The 13,660-nt window shown below is 48.6% G+C and overlaps 1 pseudogene; it reads left to right on the forward strand.

Moving 5' to 3' along the window:
• Positions 1–13,660, forward strand: part of LOC144674523 (uncharacterized) — a 45,586-nt pseudogene that overhangs the window by 18,095 nt on the left and 13,831 nt on the right.

A 13,660-nucleotide genomic window follows, 5' to 3' on the forward strand; every position in this document is an offset into this window, starting at 1 on the left:
AGACAATATTCCAGCTGAGGCCGAACGAGTGTCTTATATTGAGGGAACAGCGCCACTAATTGGAGAACACCCATATTGCAGCCAGTGGCCCAGCAAGGCGGTTAGTCTCCTTTTAAGGCATTATGCAAATATCAACGGAGGACAGTATATCAGCTACCTTATCTCCATCTAGAGGGATAGTTAAGCATGTTCTACAATACATGATAAAAACTGAGCTGTTTAATGGAAAAATATGAACAGGGTGACGTTATGATTTTTAAAAATGAGTGTATGTGACTATGAGAGGTAGTGCTTGATGCCGGCTGGCAGCGTGTGAGAGTTTAGGGCATACTTACCTGGCAGGGGAGCAAACAATGATAGTGTAGGTTGTTTGTTTCTCTGCCGTTGCAACGGGAACGTGAGGTGATGGTACATGTGTACAACCCCTTCGTCCCCATCGCCGACGTGGTCACCTTCCTCACCAGGTACTTCGATAAGGTGGGGAGCGGCACTGAGATTTGAGACGACTTGGGGATCTGGACAGGCAAACGCCTGTTTAAGGTCACGCTAAAGACCGATGGTAAGGGAGCCATTTTCCACCCTCCTTCCAGATTCGCTATCGGGGGAAACCGGGGCTACCTGGTCTACGCTGGGCAACCCAAGCATTGTCGCTCATGCGGCAAGGCTGGTCATGTGGCGGCCAACTGCAGCGCCTCCCTCTGCAAGATCTGCAAACAGGAAGGGCACCAGACAAAAGACTGCAAACAGGCCAAGTGCTGCAACCTGTGTGGCGAGGCAAGTCACCTCTACAGGACCTGCCCCAAACGCTGCCGTACTTACGCACAGGCAGCCAAAGCCGACCAGGGGGAAGCAGAAGAAATGTTCCGTGTCACTCCAACCACCAAGGCCCCCAGGGAGCTCAACGGGACAAAGGAGGACACAGAGAGAGACAAGGTGGAGAAAGAGATTGAGGCAACAGAGAGCCAATCAACAGCACTAACCCCTGTACCTCCCAGTCCTCAGGACAGCGAATCAATGGAGGAGGAGGCAGCAGTGGAAAAGCAGCAGGGGGAGTGGCGGACGGTGAAGAACAAGAAAAGTAAGAGGGAGCGAAGAAGAAGCAAAGGCGTTTCCCAGAGAAGCGGCAAGAGGCGTCTCCCATCCGACACGGATGACAAGGGCAGCAGCTCTTCGGATGATGAAGTGCCAGAGCGGCACCGACAGAAGAGGCGGCAAAGCTCCAGGGCGTTGGAGGACGAGACACCCGAGCTCCAGAAAATTGGAGACAACAAGGAGACCAGCGCACCCCAACTTTGCCTGCAACCTGAGGAGGCCAGTGCACCACAGCCCCTGGAATCTGGGAGCAGTGAGGCAATCATCGCACCCCAGCTCCAGGAAGCCGGGAACAGCAACACCCCAGAGGGGGTGAGTTTTGGAGAAGCTTCTCCAGCAAAGGTCATCTCAAAACCCGCTCTCTACGTGAACCTCCAGATGCCACCGGAGCAGAACACGGCCAAGGAGATCTACCTCAGCCCATCCAAAGTGAAGGAATTTGAGCTCACTACGGGTATGAAGGAGCAGACTAAAGGTCTGGGACTCTCAGAGACAGTGGGTTTGGTAGGAGAATAAATGCTTTAAAATGGGTTTAAAGATTGTATCCATAAATGTGCGTAGCATTAAATCTACTACGCGATGTGTTGCGACCTTGGACTACCTAGCCAAGGTCAAAGCTGACCTGTTGTTTCTGCAGGAGTGTGCGATACCGCACCTCAGCTCCTACAGGCAATGGTCACGATGGTGGTCCCATGGGCCATCAATCTGGTCGGGCGGAAACGACTCTCGTTCCTCCGGCCTGGGTATTCTGCTGCGGGGAGGCAACTTCACCGTCTCCGAGGTCAAGGAGGTGGTGGGCGGGCGACTCCTCGTAGCAGACGTAATGTACAAGAACGCTCCACTCCGGTTAATTAACGTGTATGGCCCGGCACAAGGGGCTGAGCGGCTGGAGGTTTTTCAGCAGCTCCCACTGCTGCTGGCGACCTCCAGGCCGGTCATTCTGGGCGGGGACTTCAACTGCATCATCGATGCGGCTGGACGATCCGGCAGGGCCGGAAGCAGATTGGACGCTACGTCCAGATCCCTGATGGAAACAGTTAAGGATGCCAAGCTGCACGACGTCTTCAGCAACCCTGCAGACGGAGCGCAGCGTAAATATACCTGGTCGCGGCCAGACGGGTCCATTCGTTCCAGGATAGACTTCCTGTTTGTGTCCCGTGCATTCACAGTCAGATCCACCGAGGTCAAGCCGGTGTTCTTCTCTGACCACTGCCTCCTACTGGCGGACTGCAACTTGGAGAAGGACCTGAGGGGGGGCAGGGGGGCATGGAAGCTAAATGTGCAACTGCTGACCCCAGAGAACATTGAGGAGCTCAAGAGGGATTACAAAGGTTGGAGAACCGTGAAACCCCTCTTTGAGTCCCTGACACACTGGTGGGAAGTGATCAAGGGAAGCATCAAGAGGTTTTTCATCCGCAAAGGCACCCAGAAAGCTAGAAAGGAACAGAGGGAAATGTCCCGACTCCAGAAAAAGATGCAGAATCTGCTGCGGCTGCAGTCGATGGGGGTCGATGTCAAGGAGGAGCTCCAAGAGGTGAAGGGCCAGCAAGCCTCGCACTTTGCCTCGGAGGCCTCCAAGATCATCTTCCGTTCCAGGGTCCGCTCCGTGGAGCAGGATGAGACGTGCTCACGTTTCTTCTTCCAAAAGGTACACAGAGAGCGCTCTGTGATCAGCAGCCTGAAGGAAGAAGACGGCTCAGTAAAGTCATCACGGTCCGACATTCTGAGGATCAGCAAATCCTTTTATGCCGGACTGTATGACGTGAAGCCCACGGACAGCACGGCCTCCCAGTCCTTCCTGTCCTCTATCACGGAGGTCTTAGACCACAGTACGCGGGAGAGCCTAGACAAACCGCTAACTCCTGATGAACTGACTAAGGCCCTCGAGTCCTTCGAGAAGAGTAAAACTCCCGGAAGCGACGGCTTGCCGGCGGAGTTGTATTCGGCTCTGTGGGACTTGATCGGCCCAGACCTGCTAGGAGTGTACGAGAGTATGCTCCTGGCCGGTAGTATGTCAGAATCCATGAGGAAAGGCATCATCACCCTCATCTACAAGCACAAGGGGGAAAGGGAGGAAATTAGAAATTGGCGACCCATTTCACTGTTGAATATGGACTATAAGATTCTGTCCAAGGTCATCGCCAATCGGGTCAAATCCGCTCTGGAATTGGTGATTCACCCTGACCAGACCTGCTCTGTGCCAGGCAGGAAGATCTCTGACAGCCTGGCGCTGCTCAGGGATACGATTGCCTATGTACAGGACAGGGGTGTGGATACCTGCCTCATCAGCTTGGATCAGGAGAAGGCCTTTGACAGAATATCGCACACCTACATGGGGGATGTGCTCTCCAAAATGGGGTTTGGGGAGGGAATTCGAAATTGGATCCAACTGCTCTACACTAACATCAGTAGCGCAGTCTCAATCAATGGGTGGGAAACAGATAGCTTTCCGATTAAATCTGGAGTCAGGCAGGGCTGTCCTCTCTCGCCTGTCCTTTTCGTGTGCTGCATAGAACCCTTTGCCGAGTCCATCAGGAAGGATCTGGGCATAAGAGGAGTGACGATCCCAGGCAGTGGAGGCACTCAGGTAAAAGCCTCCCTGTACATGGACGACGTCGCCGTCTTCTGCTCGGATCCGCTGTCGGTGCGCAGACTGATGCACATCTGCGACCAGTTCGAACTGGCCTCGGGAGCCAAGGTAAATCGTGGGAAGAGCGAGGCCATGTTCTTTGGGAACTGGGCTGACCGATCCTTTGTCCCCTTCACTGTCAGGGCTGACGGCCTGAAGGTGCTGGGGATATGGTTCGGAGGGACCGGGGCATGCGTTAGAAACTGGAAGGAGCGAGTGGCTATGGTGAAGAGGAAACTGGGCATGTGGGAGCGACGCTCCCTCTCCATTGCGGGTAAGAACCTGGTCATCAGGTGTGAGGTACTCTCGCTGTTGCTGTACGTGGCGCAGGTCTGGCCCATTCCAGACTCCTGCCCGACGGCGATCACTCGAGCCATCTTCCGCTTTATCTGGAGGTCGAAAATGGATCGTGTCCGCAGGGACGCGATGTACAAGCCTCTAGATAAAGGGGGAAAAAACGTGCCCAACATCGCCCTCATACTGATGGCCACCTTTGTGTGCGGCTGCATCAAGCGGTGCGTAGACCCTCAGTACGCAAACACCAAGTGTCACTACGTGCTGAGGTTCTACCTGTCCCCGGTGTTGCGAAGGATGGGTCTGGCCACGCTGCCGCGGAACGCTCCAAGTAGTTGGACCGTGCCGTACCACCTGTCCCTGGTGGAAAAATTTATGCAGAAAAACACCTTTGACCACAAGTCCATCAGGCAGTGGTCAGCACGTAACGTCCTAGAGGCCCTGAGGGATAAGGAGAGGGTGGACCCTGTGGGATGGTTCCCCGAGCAGACTGTCAAAGTCATTTGGCAGAATGCCTCATCGCCAGAACTTTCCAACAAGCACCAAGACGTAGCTTGGCTGGTGGTGAGAAAGGCCCTCCCCGTCAGATCCTTCCTACACGCCAGGAGGCTCACCCCCTCTGCACGTTGCCCTCGAGGTGGCTGTGGTGGGGAAGAGACCGTTGTTCACCTCCTTGTGGATTGTGCCTTTGCAAAGAAGGTCTGGAGAGAGATGCAGTGGTTGCTGTCGAGGTTCATCCCGAGCAGTTCTGTGACACAGGACTCTGTGCTCTACGGGCTGTTCCCAGGGACACACACCGAGACAAACATCGACTGCAGCTGGAGGATCATCAACTCGGTGAAAGACGTGCTTTGGTCTGCCCGAAACTTGTTGGTCTTCCAGCACAAAGAGTTGTCCCCGACCGATTGTTGCGGACTGGCACAATCCAAAGTCCAGGACTACGTGCTGAGGGACGCACTAAAGCTTGGGGCAGCTGCCGCAAAGGCGCAATGGGGAAGGGTCGCTGTCTAAGACCTTTCTACCACAGCGCACCGAGAGACTGGGAACTGTTTAGAGCCCCTCGGGCTGTACAGATCAAAATGAAAGGCTGTAAATGATTGTAATATTGTTTGTACTGATGCACCTGGTGATACATCTTGTAAAAGTGTAACCTGGATTGTACCCTTGTAATGTTGTTTTTGAAATGGTTTGGAATGTGATTGAAGATATTTTATGAATAAAGTATATTTTTACAAAAAAAAAGGTTGTTCGCTTCTCGGCTTTTTCGCTAAGCTCAAGTGTAGTATGTGTCGCAGGAGCGACACCATGATCCTGCCAAGGCAAGGTAGGGAAGCAAAGGCTATAACCAATCGAAATCCATACCATGGGTTACCTATCACCTAGGCCCTGTCTCAGTTATTACTATAATAGATCTTGTTTCTGTTTATATTTCATTAGACCTTGTCTCAATTATTACTGTGATAGATCATGTTTGTAATGATATCTACCTATATCACACTAGGCCCTGTTCTAGATCGGCATCAAATACTGGCCTTGGAAGTACATTTATAATACATGATACTCGGTCTACTGATTATTGCACGGGACCTTACCCCTATTTATAATACATTAGACCCAGTTTACTGATTACGGCACTGGACCCTGTCCCTGTTTATAATACATTAAACCTGGTTTACTGATTACTGCGCTGGACCCTATCCCTGCTTATACTACATTAAACCATGACCCTGTTTATAATACACGAGACCCAGTCTACTGCTTACTGCACTAGACCTTCTTCCTGATTATAATACACTAGATCATGTCCTTTTTTATAAGACACTATACCCGGTCTACTGGTTACTGCACTGGACCATGTTCCTAATGGCAGCCACAGCTCCCATAATCCCCCGCGCCCCAGAAAACGCTCTACCAACTCACGCCTTTCCCCAGGCGCTGAGAGTGCGCGTGCTCCCCAGGGCCAGCCGCGTGGCATTCTGGGCGGCTCCTTTGTTGCGAGTCGGACTCGGTGGAAATGGGAGAAGAAACCGGGAAGCGGCGGCAAGGATGGGGGAGGTGCTGCAGCATCGCTTTAATGGGCAGCGCCAAGTCGTTTCTCTTAACCTCTTTTCTCTGTTTTCTGTTTTGTAACCCGCTTGTTATCCATAACAGTGTGTACAAGGTGACCACGATCAGGCTGTGTGGAGTGAAGGGCCAGGCAGCAGATGGATGGAAAGATGGTTACAAAACCGAAATCAGAGGGTTAGATTTAAAGGGAGTTTGGAGCCATCTTTTTAGCCATTCTGCTCTGTGGCCTGACCTTCACCAAGACCATCAATATCAAATCAATATATTCTTTAGCCAGAGAGTGGTGAATCTATGGAATTCATTGCCAAAGAAGGCTGTGGAGGCCAGGTCATTTAGTGTATTTAAGACCGAGATAGATATGTTCTTGATTGCTAAGGGGATCAAGTGTTACGAGGGGAAGTCGGGAGCATGGGTTTGAGAAACCTATCAGCCATGATTGAATAGCGGATGGGCCGAATGGCCTAATTTCTGCTCCTATGTCTTATGGTCTATGGTCTAATATAAGGGGAATCATCTGTAATACCAATAGGAAAGTAGAGGCTGCAATTATGCAAAGATGTTCTGTATTGTCTAAAATCTCCCACCAGGGCTGATCACCAGAGTGGCCGTAGACCACCTAATATCTATTGGTGGCTTAGCTTTTTGTCATTATGTCTGTTCAAGATGTTGTCCATTATAGATTAAGGTTCAGAGAAAGTGCTGGAATTAGATAGTCAAAACTGCTTTGAGTCCCTGGAGGGTGACGTTTATTTGAATTTCTATAACTTTTTGGTCCTTACCGACACTGATACTTTATCGCCAGTCTTAGTCAGTAGTCGGGTTGGTGGTGTGAGGCAAAACCTGGTCCACCTGATCGATAGGAAGTGTATCCATGTGGGTTTGTGTGTGTGTGCGTGTTGTGTCAAACCAAGTGGAAGGTCCCATGTCCTTTGTAACATGAAGAGTCTGTTTTTTTTCAAGATCCCTTCCTTTCCCCTCACTATTATCCTCAGTTCAGAAAACCCTTGTGTACATCATCCTCCAGCATGCTACTGTCTCCACTAAGTACTTCCATCGGTCTTAATAACAGATAGGAATGGGATCACTGATATCACAGGAATAATTTCTGACATGCTGTCATTCTGATTTTAAAGCTTCCTGGAGTAAGACATTGATCCAGACCTTCCCACCTAACACCAATCCTTATCCCCATCTGAGTTCCAGATTTTAATGTGATTGTCCCATATGTTTAGCATCTGTCCATCTGTGAGAGATGATGGCGAATGCAGCCTCAGAACTTTGGTGAGATCAGATGAGACGATCTGTTGCACTTCATCTGATGGCTGAACAAGCCGACTCTGTAAAGGCAAAAGTGCCTCATATGAAGGTTTTCCTTACTCGTGTTGCGGGATGATTTCTGCTGACACCTTGTTTGTCTGTGTTGGAATTTCTGAAACGACATGTCGCTGTGGTGGTGAACTCCTGCCCACAGCTGGTGTCTCCAATTGCATCAATCATCAATTAGCTTCCCACTTGTCATGATTAATGTTGAGGGCTTTGAAGCTTTGTGATTGTGCAATATAGAAAACATGTTTAACCCCTTTAAACCTGGTTCAGTACATCCCCTCCACACACATTACAACAAATTGTCTTTGAGATCAGTTTTTCCTTTACATTCTGTGTTGTTCTGAATATTAACCTTCTCCCTGACCTGCCCTAACCCTCCTGCCGGTTCATTTATTGAAACCAAGGACTCCCCTTGTTCTAATGGTGAATTCCCTGTCTGCCCAGTTATTCCTTTAAGTTTGTGCCTTGTTTCAACATGTTCCCACATTTCAGTAACAAATGTTGAAATATTTGCTCCACACCCATAGGGTTTCATCTGTTTAAAGCCACAAACAGAAAGGTCCAGTTTTCTCCTGGAGTTTGAGGCAAACCAGCTTTCAAAATGACGCAAAACAAAAACAGAAATAACTGGAAAAACTCAGCAGGTCTGGCAGCATCGGCGGAGAAGAGCAAAGTTGACGTTTCGAGTCCTCATGACCCTTCAACAGAACTAAGTAGAAACAGGAAAGGGGTGAAATATAAGCTGGTTTAAGGGGTGGGGGAGGGAGGGGAGGGGAAGAAGGGGGAGGGCGTTGTTGGGACAAGCAAGCAGTGATAGGAGGAGATAACCAAAATATGTTACAGACAAAACAACAAAGAGGTGTTGAAGGTGGTGATATTATCTAAAAGAATGTGCTAATTAAGAGTGGAGAGCAGGACAAGCAAGGTAGCTCTAGTCGGGGTGGGGTGAAATAAGCAATGGGTGGAATACATTTAAAAATAATGGAAATAGGTGGGAAAAGAAAAATCTATATAAATTTTTGGAAAAAACAAATGGGAGGGGGAAGAAATGGAAAGGGGGTGGGGATGGAGGAGGGAGTACAAGATCTAAAATTGTTGAACTGAATATTCAGTCCGGAAGGCTGTAAAGTGCCTAGTCGGAAGATGAGGTGCTGTTCCTCCAGTTTGCGTTGAGCTTCACTGGAACAATGTGGCAAGCCAAGGACAGACATGTGGGCAAGAGAGCAGGGTGGAGTGTTAAAATGGCAAGCGACAGGGAGGTCTGGGTAATGCTTGCGGACAGACCAAAGGTGTTCTGCAAAGCAGTCACCCAGTCTGCGTTTGGTCTCTCCAATGTAGAGGAAACCGCATTGGGAGCAACAAATACAGTAGATTAAGTTGGGGGAAATGCAAGTGAAATGCTGCTTCACTTGAAAGGAGTGTTTGGGCCCTTGGACGGTGAGGAGAGAGGATGTGAAGGGGCAGGTGTTGCATATTTTGCGTATGCATGGGGAGATGCCGTAGGTGGGGGTTGAGGAGTTGGGGGTGATGGAGGAGTGGACCAGGGTGTCACTGAGGGAACGATCGCCCCCCTGGCGGCATTCCAATTCACTCCAATTGGCTGGTGGGCCAGCCGCACCCCTTTGGTCCTGCAGTCCTGCCACCTCTTCCTATTGGTCCAGAGCTGCCATCAATCACCCAGGCATTGTGACGGGAGCATGCGCAGTGTGGCTGCTGGAGCAGGACATCAATGCGCAGGTGCAATCCCGCCTCGAGTTTGGAGCATGCGCAGTGTGATTGCAGGGCGAAGGAAAGCTGTTTGTTTGTCAGGTCCGCAGCCGGTAAGATAAAGGGCGGAATTGAGGGAGAGATGGAGCCGGCGGTGGACGGACAGGCTTCGTAAACACCTTGAGTCGTTCTGAAGCCAGAATAACAAGCTACCGATTCCTCGCTGGTATCTGTGGGCGGCAGTTGCCCGGATCCGCGTTCCTCGGTGAGAGGCCCGGATTAACGGCCGCCATCTTGTACAGCAGGGCGCATGCGCGGACATCCCTGTCCCTATCAGCAGGAGGAGAGAATTTTGTGCATTTCTATCCTGGACTGACAGGGATGGGTTTTGGATACTATCTTTCCAGTGGGTTAGAAGGGGAGGATTTACACACAGCAAACTCAAATCAAGAGATATGTTTGTCCCTTCCCAGTTTCCATCCTGGATTTATAGTGATGGTTATTGTAAACTTACAGGGCACTGGAAGTGGAGGATTGACAGACGGGAAACTCAAACCAAACATCTGACACAGTCATTCATCAGAACCTGAATATCACCAAAGTTTGAATGTAGAAGTGAAACAGCTTGTCTGTAGCCAAAGATTTCAGGTAAGCATGCGAATAATGAACTTCAGTGGGGTAAGAATGGATCTGACCCAGTTAAAACAAAAACAGAATTACCTGGAAAAACTCAGCAGGTCTGGCAGCATCGGTGGAGAAGAAATCTGACCCAGTTAAGTTGGAATCAAAGGTTGGCAAGTGAAACTGGAACTGAAAAATTGGCTGCCTTGAAAAAAGAGTTAGTTTGGACACAGTCAAGGTACATTCCCACGAGGCAAAAGATAGGGGAAAGAAATTCAGATTAAGATGAAGAAGAAAAAAGTGTGCTTTATTGCAGATGTAAGGTGTAATAAGCTGAATAAAAAAGGTTCATAGCAGAATTGGAAAAGCAATTAAGAGAAGCAAAGAGAGGGTATGAAAAGATATTGATGGCTAACAGAAATAAATTAAAATGTCTTCTATAGACATACAAATAGGTAAAGGATGATAAAGGGATGGGTGGGGATGATTAGGAACCACAAAGTGATTTACACATGGAGGCAGGGGGCATGGCTGAGGTATTAAATTAATACTTTGCACCTGTATTTACTAAAGAAAAAGACGTTGCACAGGTCATGGTGAAAGAGGAGCTAGTTGAGTCCCCTGAAGGGTTTAAAATTGATGAGATATTGGATAGGCTGTCTGTACTTAAAATGGACAATGTACCAGGATGGTTTGCATCCACGGATACTGAGGGAAGTGAGAGTGGGAATTGCGGAGGCACTGGCCAGAACTTTTCAATCTTCCTTATACTCGGGTGATGTCAGAGGACTGGAGAATTCCAAAGGTTACACCCTTGTTCAGAAAGGGTCTAAAGATAAGCTCAGCAACTACAGGTCTATCAGTTTAACTTCTGTGATGTGGAAGCTTCTAGAAACGATAATTCAGGACAAAATTAATAACAGCAAATCATGTTTATCTAAAATAAAAACAGAAAGTTCTGTAAAAACTCTGCAAGTCAGGCAGCATCTGTAGAGAGAGAAACAGAGTTAATGTTTCGAGTCCGATATGACTCTTTCTCAGAACCGGCTTATCTAACTTGCTTGAGTTTTTTGAAGAGGCATCAGAGAGGGGTGATGAGGGTAATTCTGTTTATGTGGTGTAGATGGACTTCCAAAAGGCATTTGTTAAAGTGCTGCACAACAGACTTGAGAGAAAAGTTACAGCTCATGTGATCAAAGGGACAATAACAACATGGATACGGAATTGGATGAGCGCCTGGAAACAAAGAGTAGCGGTGCAGTGGTTAATGGTTGTTTTTCGGACTGGACAAAGATTTACGGTGGAGTTCCCAATGGATCAGCATTAGGAGCTCTGCTATTCCTGAAAAAATATTAATGATCTACACCTTGGTATACAGGGCTCAGTTTCAAAATTCACAAACATTACAAAACTTGGAAGCATTGTGAACTGTGAGGACGATAGTGTGGAACTTCAAAAGGACGTAGACAGGTTGGTAGACAGGGTAGACAAGTAGCAGATGAAATGTAGTGCAGAGAAGTGTGACGTGATTCATTTTGGTCAGAAGAACGTTGGGAGACAATAGAAAAGAAAGAATACAAGTCTAAAGTGGGTATAGGAGCAGAGAGACCTGGATGTATATGTGTATATGTTGAAGGTGGCAGGGCAGGTTGAGAAAGCAGTTCATAAAGCACACAGCATCCTGGGGTTTATTAATGGGGACATTGAGTACAAGAGCAAAATTGTTATGTTAAACTTGGATACAAGACTGGTTCGGCCTCAACTGGGGTATTGTGTCTATTTCTGGGCACCACACTTTGGGAAGGATGTGAAGGCATTAGAGAGAGTGCAGAAAAGATTCATGGGAATGAAGTCCCTCATCCCTGGGACCAGTTACACATATAAATTTGAGAAGTCCGGACTGTTCTCCTTGGAGAAGAGAAGGTTGAGAGGAGATTTGATAGAGGTGTTCAAAGTCATGAGGGGCCTGGACAGAGTGAACAGGGAAAAGCTGCTCTCATTGGTGGGAGGATGGAGATTCAGAGGATACAGATTGAAGGGAGTTGGGGAAAGAAGCAATGGTCATATGAGAAAAACTTTATCACACAGCCAGTGTTTAGACTCTGGAATGCACTGCCTGAGTGTGTGATGGAGGCAGATTCCATCGAGGCATTCGAGAGGAAATGATTGTATTGTTTGAAAAGGAAGAATGTGTGGGGTTACAGGGAGAAGGCAGGGAAGTGGCACACGGTGGATATCTCCTTTAGGGAGCCAGAACAGACACAAAGGGCCGAACGGCCTCCTTCTGTGCTGCAACTATTCTGTGATCCTGAAGCAGTGTGACTGGAAAAGCACTGACACACACAAACCCTGGAGCACACCAGGAGAACTGTGTTCGGTTCTGGGCAACAAACCTTAGGAAGGATAGAATGGCCTTGGAAGGAGTGTAGCACAGATTTACCTGAATGATATCCGAATCCGAAGGGTTAAATTTCAAGGCGAGATTGTACACAAGAGTCACCGAGACATTATGACATAGAGAAGGCCATTCGGCCCATTGAGTCAATGCCAGCTCGCCAGAGCAATCCAGTCAGTCCCATTTCCCTGCTCTATCCCTGTATTCTTGCAGATTTATTTCCCTCAAGTGTTTATCCAATTTCCTTTTGAGATCATTCACCATGTCCATTGCCACCCCCCCTCATAGGTAGCAAGTTCCAGCTCATTATCACTCATTGTCAGAGGGCCAATAGGCTGTGGAATTCTCTTCCCCTGAGACCAGTGGGGCTGGGTCAGTGAATATATTCAAGGCTGAGCTTTATCAATTCTCGATTGACAAAGGAGTTGCAGGTTCTTGGGGATAAATAGGAAAATAGAGTTGAGGCCACAATCAGATCAGCCATGATCTTATCAAATGGTGGAGCAGGTTTGAGGGGCCGAATGGCCCACTGCTGCTCCTAATTCCAATGTTCGTATGTATGGAAACTCAGTACAGTCCTGCCAGGGAGAGGGTGTTCAGCAGTTGAAATCAGTGAGGACTCTGATCTTTGGGAAGGAAGGAAACCCTAGGAGGTGGGCGTGGAGGATTCAGAAACACTCATTGGAGACCCCAAACCCCCAATAAGAGCCTGCAGGTCCTGCGTTTGCAGCTCTGGGGCTTCTTCCCAGGAGCAGGCCCAGGTTAACGGCCATCATCTTGGTTCATCTGGGAGCAGACGCATGTATGGCCACCTTGATGATGCAACAGAGAGTGGACGGGGCTTGAGGGTGTCTGTGACCAGGAGGGAAAATGATTAATTCATTGATTTTATTGTCAGTTGCAGACAGGAGCTGGAGAACTGAACCCAGGCAGAGGAGAGGGAGGGAGAAAACTGGGAGTGGAGGAAAGAAAAGGTGGAGATGGTGAGATGAGTTTGGATTTCAGCCCAGGGAGGAGGGAGAGTGTGTGGGATGGGGATTTACAGCTTTGGGGGAACGAGAGAGAAAACAATATTCCATTAAAACTAGAATTGTCTGTTCTGAATTTCTATCCTGGACTGACAGTGATGACTTTTATAAACTGGTTTTCCCGGGTATTAGAAAGGAAGGATTTGCAGATGTGAAACTCAAACCAATCATCTTCTGACAGAGTCACTCGATTCACCAGGACCTGAATATTCTCAGACTTTGAATGTGGAAGGAGAAATGTTTGTCTGTTCTGTCAGTGCGGAAAGATACTGAACTTCAGTGTCACTGGATAAACACCGAGACACACACACACCCGAGTGAGAGTGTCTCAGTGAACTGACTGTGGAAAGAGCTTTAACCAGTTACACAGCCTGAAAAAGCATCACATCGTTCACAGTGAGGAGAAACCATACACATGTTCTGTGTCTGGATGAGGCTTCAACTGATCATCCAACCTGGAGAGACACAAGGACCCCCACACTATGGAGAAGCTGTGGAAAT

The sequence above is a fragment of the Cetorhinus maximus genome, unplaced genomic scaffold, assembly GCF_964194155.1.
Source record: "Cetorhinus maximus unplaced genomic scaffold, sCetMax3.hap1.1 HAP1_SCAFFOLD_684, whole genome shotgun sequence".
Classification (NCBI taxonomy): Eukaryota; Metazoa; Chordata; class Chondrichthyes; order Lamniformes; family Cetorhinidae; genus Cetorhinus; species Cetorhinus maximus.